This window comes from Prionailurus viverrinus, chromosome C1, assembly GCF_022837055.1.
Source record: "Prionailurus viverrinus isolate Anna chromosome C1, UM_Priviv_1.0, whole genome shotgun sequence".
Classification (NCBI taxonomy): domain Eukaryota; kingdom Metazoa; phylum Chordata; class Mammalia; order Carnivora; family Felidae; genus Prionailurus; species Prionailurus viverrinus.
In genome coordinates, this window is record NC_062568.1 from 166,552,968 (window position 1) to 166,566,748 (window position 13,781).

The 13,781-nt window shown below is 44.5% G+C and overlaps 1 long non-coding RNA gene across 2 annotated transcripts in view; it reads right to left on the bottom strand.

The window, feature by feature from the left end:
• The window catches only part of LOC125173216 (uncharacterized), a 91,305-nt gene that overhangs the window by 21,478 nt on the left and 56,046 nt on the right, over window positions 1-13,781 (bottom strand). For both annotated transcript variants that reach the window (XR_007154967.1, XR_007154968.1), the window contains exon 3: window positions 4,783-5,047. This is a non-coding gene — a long non-coding RNA (uncharacterized LOC125173216). The remainder of the gene's footprint in view (window positions 1-4,782; window positions 5,048-13,781) is intronic.

Genomic DNA, 13,781 nt, shown 5'->3' on the forward strand with positions numbered 1-13,781 from the left:
TCATTCTTATGGCAGCTAAATTTTAACAAGTGTTCATAGTATGACAGGTACCTTTCTAGAACTCTACACTTGTTAACTCATTCTTCAAAACCACCTTCTGATGTGGGTTCAATTGTTGTTCTCAGTTTATAGATGAGAAAACTGAGGCACTGTGAAATAACTTTGTTAGGTCACACTGGTGGTAAGGAAAAAGTCCAAGATTCAAACTCATGCAATTTGGCCTCGGAGTCTGCACTCTTAACCATTTCATCTTTTGCTTTAACAGGCCATGTCCACCTAATCCAAATCTGGAAGACTTTTAGAGACATCTAGCATTTTTATCAGCATTTTTATGTTCCAGACACTATACTAGGTTCTGTGGGGGAAAGCTACAAAAAAGAAACTAATAAAGTTTCTGCCTCCAAGAGGTGGCCAATCTAGAATAGTAGATGGATAAGAAATCAATGGATCTAAAATAGGAGACACAGCAGATGTTTCCCAAAGCTAGGGCATTTGAGCTGAGTTTTGTGAAGGTAGGAAAGGTGAAAAGCAGAATGATGCTCTAGAAGGCCACCAAATGTATCCTATGTATCCTTTCCTCCAGGCACAGGTGTAGATCCAGTGTTGGGGAGCATCGAATCCCTTCATGGTTACAGGACGAGAGTATGGCTTCAAGACAGGGGCAAATCAAAGGAGGGGCCTGGATCGAAGGCCCCTAATCAAAGGATTAGGGCCTGGATCCTCAAGAGTTTGGACTGTTGTATTAAATGAAATTGTTCGCTCTTTAGTATATGATGATCTATCAGTTTTGTGAAAAAAGAAGTAAAAGAATCTGACCTGCATTTTAAGAAGATAACAGGATGAGTATGAAGACTCACTCCAGAAGGAGAAGACTGAAGAGAGCAAGCCTGGTGGATCTTTTGCTGTGTAATCAGCCACCCCATAATGTAGTGGCCTAAAACAACTACCATTTCATTACTGTTTTTAAGTCTGTGAGTCAAGTGGGCAGTTCTTCTGTCAACTAGTGGGCTACTCACATGTCTGATGGGCACTAGATATTGGGTGGGGCAATAGGGTGACTGGACCACACGTCTGTCATTAACCTGGGCTTCTTTGCAAGATAGCAGTTGCAAGGTTACCAAGAACTGGAAGAGAACACAAGCCATGATGCACATGTACTTTTCAAGCCTCTGTTTATTCCAGGTCTCTTAATGTCTCATTGACCAACCATAGATCCAAAAGGCAGAACAATGGACACCACTTCTCAAAGGCAAGAACAGCAAGGTCACTTAACAAAGTGGTGTGGATGCAGGGATGGGATGAATTTAGGAATAGTTTTGTTAGGAGGCATTGTAATGAGCCAAGCGAGAAATAATAGTTGTTTAACCTGGGAAATGGCAGAAGAAATGGAGAGATGATCAAAGCATATTTGAAACACATTCAGGAGATTATTTGTAAGAGAGAGGAAAGAATAAAGAATGCACCCCCAGATTTTTGGCCAGAGCATCTGGGCAGATGGTCCCCTGGATCAATGAAGGGAACCAATAGGAAGATCAGGTTTAAAAGTGTAGACACATTCCAGGTCATATAGTTCTTCTGAAATCTATGAATGTGCTACCTTCCTTTCTTGGAAAAAAATGCTCCTTCACTAACTTTCCCTCCACTACGACCATGTGGTCCAAATGGAAAGTGAGATCATTTACATGACACTGATTTTCTAGCAGTATGGATCAGATGGCCAGGTATAGACATCTGATCCATACTAGGCTGAAGAGAGTACCCAGCCCCACCTCCACTGCCAGCCAGGTCTACTATGTAGTTGTGCAGGTTGTGCCATGAACAAGTTTGTCTGGAAGGCAGGATAGAGGCTTGAATCCAGTCTGTGTTCTGCTATACTAGTGGGCCTACAGCACCTGAGGATGAGATGCCTTCTTCTAACTCCTACAGAGGCGCTCTCTGTGTTGCCAGCCCCACTTACTGCTCCTGGGTGGGGCAGGGCAGGGCAGGGGGTGGGGAATGTGCCACACTAGGCAAACTGGACTCCTCTATGAATTATCCTACTGGAGTTGGAGAAGAGGTTTTTTCCACTCTGATCCTAAAAGCTGTGTAGATGGGAGCCCACAGACATCCATGTCCCTATGATACACAGAGCTGTTGACACACAGCAAAGCCAGTATATCATGGGACTCAGACAAAGAGAGAGAGAGAGAGAGAGAGAGATAGAGAGAGAGAGAGAGAGAGAAAGTTGTCAGAATAAGAGCTCCCTGTTTCAGCCAACTCCACCCTTCCTGGGGCTTGGTAGTTTGGTTTTGCTCTCATTCTGCAATTCTGCTTATATTCTCATTTAAAACTCCCCTTTTGGGGCACCTGGGTGGCTCAGTCAGCTAAGCTTCTGACTTTGGCTCAGGTCATGATCTCACAGTTCGTGGGTTTGATCCCTGCATTGGGCTCTGTGCTGACAGCTCAGAGCCTGGAGCCTGCTTTGGATTCTGTGTCTCCCTCTCTGTCCCTCCCCTGCTTGCACTCTGTCTCTCTGTCTCTCTCTGTCTCTCTCTCAAAAATAAATAAACATTTAAAACTTTTTAAAAAACTCCTCTTTTTGCTCAAGTAAGTTTAAATTGGGATTTTGCTTCTTGCAACCAATACAGTTCTAAACAATAAAAGCAAGAAGGTCATGAGTTGAGATTTGTAGAGGAGGGATAGGCATGAAAGATAGGTCAGAGGCAGAATTAAAGGATGTGGTCACCAATTCAAGGAGCCACATAGAAGAAGGGGTATCCAGGAGGGAGGTCCCAGGCCTTTGGTTTGAACAATTGGAGAAGGATGGCAGTATCTTTAGCAGAAGTAGGCAATCCAGAAGATAAACTATTGGGGTAGAGTGGGGGGTAGAAGAAGGGCAAATGTATTCTTCCATTCATTCTTTCATTCACTGAACAATTATTTGCCAAGCCCTGTTGAGGCACTGGGGATTCAACAATGGACAGGTGGGTTAGGTTTTGATAGTGTTTATGGGTCATCATTGACTTCTTTATTGAAATGACAGTAAGCACCACCTGTGGGCTATGCACCGTCCATAGAACTGCGCATAAATCTAGGCAGTGATGTCCAGCAGGCAGCTGGAAAGAGGGTTGAGTTGGCATTTCTGTTGTAAGCGTCATCCCCATAGGGATAATTTTGGAAGACGTGGGAGACAGCACTTGGAGAAGAGAAGTCTAGCTCCACATGCTTTGTCCATCATGCCTCAGCTTCAGGGTTGAGCTGAGAACACATTGTTTCTTTGGCCCTTGTCACTGAAGCAGCCACAGAAAGAGCAGGGGTTTAGGAGTCCAATCTGGTTGACAGCCTGGGTTCACACACAAGCCCTTCCAGGTAACCATGTGAATGACCCTGAATGAGTGGGCTTGCCTCTTGGAGTCTAGGTGTCGTCAGCTACAAAATGAAGATATGAACACTCCTGCCAGTGTTGACGGTAAGAGAGAATATAGAAGTGCATTCACTTGACCACAGATATGTCGTGAATGCCCATATGGACCAGGTTCTAGACTACAAGATTAAATGGAAGTCAGTATTAGGGGGCTCCTCTGAGAGAGACATGTGAATCTTTGGGGCTACCATGGCTGGGTTCTGATTCACCTAAAGCGGATGATCTCTCTCTGCCCACCACAACCTACACCAATCTGCCCCTTCCCCAGCCCATTCAAAAGGCAACATTTTCTACAATTAGAGAAGAAAGGGAAAAATGACTGTTCTGCTGTTCTCTTAGAGCTGTTCTCTAGAGCAGCAGAAAAAGGGCCCACGTGAGCCATGCTGTTCTTGGCAGCCGCTACCCCACTCCTCACAGCCAGAGGCTTAAAGCTTTATTTGTGGTTTAAGTTACAAGCAAGGGCGAAAACCCCAGAAAAGGGGGGGAGAAGGGAGAAAACATTTTAAAAGTTGAGAAAATTGCCCTGTGTTCTCAAGTGAGGGCAATTTGTCCAAACACCTGAGCTCTGTAGAATCCTAGTGGTTTGACTGTGGTTTTATATTTTGGGGCTCTGGGCCCAGTGTCAGGGGTGGGGAGCATTTTTTCATACATGGAGAAAATCACAAAATCACTTTTTACAATATATTAATGAGTAGCTTTACCATTTCAATGGCGACATTGTTGGAGATTTTGAAAAAAAAAAATCCAGGTCCAGGTTTTGGGGTGGTTTTGTTTTGAAGATTGCTACATAAAGCATTTCAGTCAGTACAGGCCGTGTCTGGGTGCTGTCCCCAAGATTGAGAGTGGAGGAGGTTAAACATTTTAGGGATAGAGACCTTTAAGGTCTTCAAGTCCAGCCCTCTCTTTACTCTGAGGACAAGAACAAGGCCCAGAGAAAGCAGGAAACCTGCCCAAGGTAGCACAGTATGTTTGTGGTATAAGCAAGTCTAGACCCCAGGCTCCTGGACTCTGAAGGTCCTTCTGGCAAAGCCTTTGAGGCAGTCCAGAGGTGACATTCCACCTCAGAAAGCATGACTGGCCTCCCCTTCATGTTGACATTTCTGCGGCAGTGACTTTGAAAGCTGCTTTTTATGGCCCTGGCTCTGGAAGGGCAAACACTGTTATCAGTAGAACAACACAGGTGGCTTCTAAAGCTGGGCCCAGGTGGAGCCGAGCAGGAAGGGAGGTCCCTCCGCACAGGCAGACATGACCCAATCACCTGTCTGGGTTCAGAAAGTGCACAGACACTCCTTGGAGAGCAGGACAAGAGGCCAGTGTGGTGGTGAAGGGCTGGCTTTGGGGCAGACAAGATGGGTTCAAGTCCCAGTAACCCTACTTACCAACTGTGCAGTGAAGACAAGCTCCCGGACAGAGCTGTAAAACAGAAACAATGATCCTCCGTGCAAGTGCTCAAGAGCCACATGCTGCTGGTGGCCACTGTATTAGCACAGGCCCAGGGTTACCAGTCAGTTGGCCATGCTGGGAGGGGCACTGGGCTCTTGATGTTGGTTGCTTGCTTCTGGGTCTTGCCCAAGACTAGCTCTAAAAGCTCAGGCTCCTGGCAGAGACATCAGGGCTCCAGGCTCCTCTCTCTCCTCCTTGGCCCTGTTGACAATGCAAAGATTTGGCTTCAAGATGGGCAGCCTGAGTGTCCCTCTTTTGCTTCCTAGAGCAGAATCCCAGAGTGGGAGGAGCTAGGGGCCAGGGACCAGGGGCTGGGCGATGCCTGATGTAAATGCCAGTGTGCAGAGTCAGAAAGCCTTGGACTCAAGCCCCAGGCCTCTCACTCAGGGGTTAGTGGCCGTTGGTAAGCCACTGAACCTCTCTGAGCCTCAGTTTCCACATGAGTGCTCTCTGCCTGCCAAGTCATGTACTAATGAAGGAAAGAGGCAGCAGAGGTAGTACTCTGTTAACAATGGGACACTCTTAAAAGTAAGGGGTTTGCTTTCTCCTTGCTTTGCTTCTTTTTTTCACTAAAAAAGTATTTAGATGGAGGTTGGTAGCTGCCTTTGAATCCGATGTAAATGGCTGTTGTACTATTTGGAAACATTCTCCAGAAGTCTGGGGATTAGAAGAACCCAGGATACCAGTGACACAATGGTGGGGTTCCCTGGGGGAAGGGGCAGAGGGAGGAGAGAAAGGGGAAGCGTTCTTTGAACATCTATTATATTCTAGATACCACAACGGTCACTTTCATACAGAGAGAGTGATGGCCACCATGATGATGATGATGATGATGATGATGGCTGACCGTATCGTCAGGTTCAGTTCTGAGTGCTTTACACATAGTAACCTGTTTTTCCACATGAGGCAACTAGGCCCAGAGGAGTTCAAACAGGGCAGCAAGTTCACCCAAACTGCAGTTTAAATCCCAGTGGTCTCAGTCTGAGCCATGTGCATGAGGATCACTGGCCCTGCTCCCATACTCCTGCATGTGGTTGGATTCTCCAGTGACCATCACCCACACCTTCCGGGCAAGGAGACTGAGGCTCAGGAAAATGAGGTGATTTGGGCAGGGTCACACAGAGGAGAGGGAGAAGGTTCCTTGAGTTTTTTCATTGTTTTTTTTTCCCCCCTTCAAAACTATTTCCTTATTTGGCTTCCTTTCTAGCCAGTAGAAAGGCATCATTCCATTTGAATCTAACTCTAGCTTCCTGTTAGCTCCTCACTTGAGTCTCATTTTCCCCTGCAGAGTCAGTAGAAGAAATCTGTGGCCTCACTTAGGGAAACCAGACAGCCCACTCTTCCCAGCTTCCTCACCACTTCCCTTCCTCGGGAAGAAGAAATGCGTGTCCTTCAGCCTATACGAGGAAGACAACATCATTCCATTCTATGTTCTGGTGCTGAGCTTTTGGACCAGTTCCAGGTTGACTATGACCATCTAAAATGTGGAACCGGACCTTAACCCCACATTCCAGCTTTAGCCTGACCACGGAGAAAGTGCAATGTCACCTTACTTAGTTGACACTATGCCCCTAGTGATACAACCAAAGCTTACATTATCTCTTTTGGCAGCCACCTCCGCACTGCTGACTCACAACGCTATCGTGCCCTGATTTCCTATCCATTGTTCTTTCCTCTATTTGGCCTGATTTCTTAAGACCTCTCCCTGGCCACATTATGCTGAGATTCTTGAGAGATTTTTTTTCAGCAGTTACCATGGAGAAGACTTCAGGTTTGGGGCTAATCCATACCCTCAAATTTGGCCTTCAACGTCCCAAAGATAGCTGGATCCAGTAGGGGACTGGCACATGCTCTCTGACCATGCTAAGGGAGACAGTGGGCAGAGGGCTACTTCATAACAAGTCAGATCAGTAAGTGGAAGCTGGAAAATACCCCTATCTGAGGAGCAAACACCACTGTGGTGGATTTGCCCAAGGTCACAATGGGCCATAATCCATTTGCACATGTGTTGATTTTAAAGTAGTGGTTGGTAAAGTATGGAAAGAACCCAAATGTCCATCAACGGATGAATGGATAAAGAAGATACGGTATACATATATACAATGGAGTATTACTCAGCAATCGAAAAGAGTGAAATCTTGCCATTTGCAACTATGTGGATGGAACTGGAGGGTATTATGCTAAGCAAAATTAGTCAGAGAAAGACAAATATATGACTTCACTCATATGAGGACTTTAAGGTATAAAACAGATGAACATAAGGGAAGGGAAGCAAAAATAATATAAAAACAGGGAGGGGGACAAAACATAAGAGACTCTTAAATATGAAGAACAGAGAGTTACTGGAGGGGGTGTGGGAGGGGGGATGGGCTAAATGGGTAAGGGCATCAAGGAATCTACTCCTGAAATCACTGTTGCACTATGTGCTAACTAATTTGGATGTAAATTTTAAAAAATAAATAAATAAAGTAGTGGTTGGTAGTTCAGGCTTTGGAACCCAACAGGCCTGGGGTCACTTGCCAACTTTGTGACTTCAGGCTGAGTCCCACCATCTTCAAGCCTCAATTTCTCGCTGTAAAACTGGGGCCACAATGGTACTTCCTTCCTTGTGATGTTGTGAGAATGAAGAGAAAGCATAAGCGAATGGCTTGGCCCAGTGCCTGGGTATGTAGTGGGAGCTCAGCATTGGTGATGAGTTCTTCATGCCTTTGTTCTCCCTTGAGAGCATCTATTCAGAAGTGTTCACAGAGAGTCGGCAGGGCAGGTAACTGCTTTAGTAGAGAAAACATCGACGCTTATAGAAGCTGGAGAGCAGGATTGGGTCCTGGAGCATAGAGATACTTCTGGGGAACAGCTAAATGCTCTGCAGGAACTTCTCCGGTTCTGGGTTTGTACTACTGAGTGTCCCACCCACTTCTCCATCACCCCACCCACCAACAAACATCATCTCCCTGCCCATGTCTGAGCGGGAATATTTTCAGATTACTCTCAATGTGACCTTGGGCAAATCCCTTAAATCAGCCTCTGGCACATTTCCTACCAAACAGAGATAAGAATACCCACAGTGCTGAGTTTTTATAGGAGATTAACCAATAAATGTAAAGTGAAGAGCCAAGCCCACACTTGGCCAACACTCTGTAACTTTTAGCTGCATTCCCCCCACTACATCCTCTGCCAGGCAGCCCTCTGTCACTATGTGCCAAGCTGGGGCTAGATACTCATGGTCAACAGGCTTATGAGAAGTTAGCCCTGCCTGTAGAGAGCTTAAAGTTTCAGGGCGGAATAAACATTTGAAATTCCATCCCTAATAAAGCATGCTTAAAGACTGTGGTGGAATCATGTCCAAGGTCATGTGGGAACACCAGGAAGGGTAAATCACTCTGCCTCAGTTGCCCTCAGTTTCCTTATCTATAAAATGGGTATAATATGTTTCTACCTCACATGAGATGACTCAAGTGAGTTAGTAAACATGAAACTATACATTGGAAGTTGAATGGCACACTAGTGCTTCTATTTACTTGTTTCCCCATTAGAATCTGAGGGAGGGCGTATGTCTCAGTCATTCCTTGTCCCCAGCACATCAGCACAGAGCAGGTCCCAGTCAACGCTGGTTGAGTGAACTGATGGAAGAATTTGTTCTCTAATCTTATGCCCCCTGACCCCAGAGAACTACACCCATTTTATAGATGGAAAAAAACAGGGTACAGAGTTCAAGGAGCTTTCCAGCAATCAGTGACTGAGCCAGACATCTTCCGAGCTGTTCTGATGACCTTTCTACTAGATTCCACAACAGATGCCACTCTGTCTTGGATGGGGTAACACTGCTGTCCTGGTCATGACTCACCCTTCTCTATGGGTCAGAGAGAATCCATCAGTCTCTCACACTGAGTCATGGGCCAAGGTGAACCTGGGACCTGAGGAGAAAGCAGAGCTGTCCTGTTGGACAGGTATGCCCGGGGATCCCTGAGGCCAGCTAAGCACAACACCTGGGAAATCCCTCCTGGGAGCAGGTGAGGATGGGGTGGGTATAGAGACGTCACACCAGGTCTGCTTCTCTTGCACGCAAGAGCGTCTAAAGGACAACACCTAACCAGTCACTATGCCCGGTGGGCTCTAACTCAGAAGCATTCCTTCCTCTCCATTCCCAGTACCAACACCCTACTTTTCACCCTCATTGCTTTTTTGTCTTGACTGGACTCCCAGTGTCCACTCCACTACCTTTCCTTCTAAGAAATGAATGAACCTACTGTAGTCACACATTAGGACTATCTTGTGCTTATGTTCAAAAGATCTTTAATCGCTCCCTAGTTTGTAGAGAATAAAGTCACAGCCTCCAACTGTGCATTCAAGGCCCTCTTAATCAACCCTCAATGTATGTTTAGTCTTCTTCTCTATACTCCCTTGAATCCTTCACCTTAGCCTGATAAACATATTGCTATTGCTTGGAGTTGCCATTCACTCTTCCTCCTCTTTGCCCTTACTATTACACTTTCTTTCACCTTGGAGGCCCTTCCCTTGTTTTACTCATCTTTCAAATCTGAGCTTAAAATCTGGAAGCATTCCCTGATCTCCTCAGCCCCAAATTATGTAATGCTAGCATTGAATATTTCTTTTGTCTAAGTCATAATGATTAGTATTTTAACATGCTTCCTTTAATTTGACACTTCCAACAATCTTACATGATAATGACTATTATCATTCCCTTTTTCTCAATGTGGAGACTGAGATTCAGGAAGGAGACCTAGCTTGTCCATACTCACACACCTCTTGAGGCTCAAATGTCAGTCTGCCTGACTCCCAAGTTGCTCCATAACTTTAGCTCATACTCAGCATGTCCTTTGCACCTTTTGGAGGCGCATATATTGCTGGATATTATGTTTTCCTACAGGGCTCATCAATTCTACTGTGATCATCCCCAAGACAGGGGACTATTTCTTGTGCACCTCTAGCTCTCTGTGTGGCATCTGACACATACTGAGCCATGGGATAGAAAGCAAGATTTATCGAGCACTTGCTGTGTGCCAGTCCTGTGCTCGTTGCTATGCCCACACATGCACACACACTCACATTAAGTGTTGTTAGTCTCATTTATAGAGGAAGAAACAGAAGCACAAAGAGGCTACCTAAATTTTCATCATTAAACATTTTGTTTGAATTAGCTTTAATCACTTGCATGTATTTCTTTTTCAAAAAATAAATCAGTTTATTTAAAATATGGACTCATACATTTTTTTTAAATCACACATCCCGAGAAGAATCCAGGCATGGGCTTTTCTGACTCCAGGGATCATTCTACTGTAACCATGTCATTTCTAACATACCTGGAGAAAATTTTGATACGTGGTGTTATTAGAATTATGATCAGCCGTATATAACAGAAAACTCATTATCATCATGAGGTTGAATCCTTTCATATATAACTGAAGCCCAGAGGGAAGTGATCACACTCCTCAGTGGCAGAAGCCCAGGTTCCTTCTATCTTGTTGCTCTGCATCCTCCATGCACAGTTTCTACCTTCTTACCCAAGATGGCAGCTCCCTCCAGCAAGAAGGAGGAATAACAGGACAGAAGGCATGTGCTCTGCAGGGAAGCACACTTCCCAGAAGTCTCATGCACCACTTCCACTCACATTCCATGAACAAGAACTTAGTCACATGGCAACACCTAGCTATAATGGAGGTCAGACAATACTGACTTCGTCTCCAGCATCCACAGGCCCAACTAAAACCCAGGGTTTCTCTTACCAATGAGGAAAGGGACAACCGTTATTTGGGGATCACCAGTCATCTTCTGACATAGGTACGAGTGTTTTGCTTTCAGGATGTATCTGCCTTGCTCCCTAAAACCGATTCATGATTGGAAATGTCTCATGCTTCTGACATACTTTCGGACCCTCTGTAGAGATTAATACACATGGAGAGAATACAACTTAATGACACAATTTCTAAACCAGGTAATCAGTGGGCTTTCTCTGAGGGAAGGTCCAGTTGTATGATCTTGGGAAAATCAATTAGTCTAAGTCATATGACCTTGGGCAAGTCCCTTTATCATTGTAAGCCCATTCTCTATCAGTTAAATGGAGATAAGAATAAAATATCTACCTCATAAGTTTGTGGCAGCTTAAATGACATCGTGAAAAACATGAGAAATTAATTTTGATAATATATTCTATTTAACTCAATATATCCAAAACATGATCATTTCAACATGCAATCAATTTAAATTGCCAATGAGATATTTTACCTTCTATTTTTCATACTAAGACTCTGAAATCCAGTCTGTGTTTCACATTTGCAAACTATCTCAGTTCAGACGAGGCACATTTTAAGTGTTCAATAGCCATAGGGGGCTGGGAGCTACTGAAGGGGAAAGTCCTGGTTGAGACTAATTTTAAATGCCCTTGATAGGTGCTCCCCTAATGCCCTGTACTTACAAGTGAAGAGGTAATCCTTCCCATGCAAGTGTCTGTTTACTTGACTTAGCTGCAAGCAATTCCCTTGAGGAGACGGAATGAGTGGTATCCCCAGGGTCTAACATAGTACGTAGCACAGAACAGACACTCAATAAATACTTGTTAAACAAATATTATTCATCTCTCTATCCCCAATACCTAGCCCGGTGCCTGACCCTCAGTAGGCATTTAATAAAGACTTGTTAAACTAATGAAGTAATGACCCAGAATTTTAATGGTAAGCGAATTTGTGATTTGTCAGCAGGTGAAAACCAGGCAGTTTATTGCAGAGGAGACAATGGGACCTTTCTAGCCCTCGAAATAACACCTGCTGTTAAGTTTCCCCCACCACCTCTTCCTCCCCAACACAGAAACTGAAGCCAGACGGGAAGCCATGGGCTTGCACATTCTAGTAAGATCACACAACGCCCGGCCTGCAGTGATAAGCAGGCGTATCAAGTTCCCATGAATAAATGGTTAACTCCTAGCTAGGGCTTAATTTCTCTGTGTCACTGTTCCTTTTCTCTCAAGACTGACTCCACATAAGTGCACGGGGAGAGGCTCCACCAAGTTGCCAGCCATCGTGCCACAGAAATCTAGGGAACTTTGCAATAATGCCAGTAGTAATTATAATGCTGGGACATTCAGCATCGGCAGCACCACGTGCCAGCGTGATTACCCGAAGCCCCTTGTGTCCCTTCCACGAGCATTAACGTCCTCATCTGTAAGCTGGGAGTGATGGCACAGGCTTCCCCAGGCACGGGGCTGCAGCCCCTAGGAGGGCAGCGTTCCCTGCCTTTACCAGTGCTCAGTGAGTGGTAACTCGCGTTGTCTCTGCTGCAGCCTTGCAGGGCTCTCCTGAATGACATCATTTTCGTCTTGACAGTCAGCCATAAGCTGCATGGTTTTCTTAGAGTTCTGTAGAGCTTTTTCCCCCCTCCTGTGGACAACTAAAACACAAACACTATTTAGAAAGATCTGGGCCGAGTCACCTCTTTGGAGCCTGGTGGCAGGCCAGGAGGCTGGTCACAAAGGCTGCATTCAGCTGCGAACAGCAGCCTGATGGGCAGGGGCCTTGTCCCAAACATTCTTTACTAGGCTTGGTCAGGGGCGGGGGGTGCGGGGTGGGGGTGGGGGGGACAGGGAGGTGTCACCGGCCTCCTCCAAATATTTGTTTCTGTATCTCCATAGCAACCCCATTGGCCATACAGAAACCTTGAAACTGCACATCGAAACTTGGGAGGTGCTGCAGAGTCACCCGTGACTGGGAGAAGGCTTTCCCCTGGACCTCTCCCCGCTTCTCTACTGAAGTTTTCCAGCCTCCTTTCAAAGGGCATTAAAGAGAAGCCATTATGCTGTCAGCACACAGCCTGCCGATGGCGCTAACGAAAGCTGTGTGTGCAAAGGCGGCACCAGAATTCCAGGGCAGGTTTTAAGAGACTCAGATCAGGTTGGGCAGCCTCGTGTTATCTGCAGCGCTTTTGCAGCATGGTTCTGTCACTGGAAGTAACACCAGTGACTACGTGTGTGACCTTGGGTAAGTCATTTATGGTCACTGAGCCCTTTCCTCAGCTAAATAGAATAAAATAAAATAAAATAAAATAAAATAAAATAAAACAAAATAAAACAAAATAATAAAATAAAATAAAATAATAAAATAAAACAAAATAATAAAATAAAATAATAAAATAAAATAATAAAATAAAATAAAATAATAAAATAAAACAAAATAATAAAATAAAATAATAAAATAAAATAAAATAATAAAATAAAATAAAATAACATAAAATAAAATAAAATAAAATAAAATAAAATAAAATAAATCAATTAAGCCCAATTCTCAACTCAGTAAACTCTTATTGATGTCTACCCTGAGCTAAATTGCAAAGCTAAAAACACACGGCTGTTGCCCTCAGGGAACTCATAGAGTCTACCAGGTGGAGCTGTGTGAAATGTAGTTGGATCATACCCATGTCCTGGCTCCCAGTGTGGAGCGATCATACTATAATGGTTTATTTCTCCCCCTTCTTCATATGGAGCTACTCCAAAGAAAGCCCTGAAAAATGACCAAGACCCCATGTTCTTTGATAATGTTCTTTCACATCTAAGACAAATTTACCAATTTGGACACAACTGGGAAGAACTGATCTCTCCACTGATTTTATATATGATGTCTTCATTATAACATGATTTCATGATCCTCATCTCATTGGATTTTCTTATCTGCTGAGTCTAGAAGGGCAAGGCATCATTTTCTAATATATTCTTTCAAAAAAATTTTTTCTTTTGAGTAGCTACAAGGTGCCAATATTGTTCTAGGCACTGAGGCTAAAGCAGTGAACAAAACAAATTTCCGGTAAGGAACTAACGTTCTAGAGGAAGGCAGCAGGTTATTAGCCATCACATAAATACCTACTATCTCTGGTAGTGATAAGCACTACGGAGAAAAAATAAGCAGTAAGTAAAAGTAAAAGTACTTTTTTT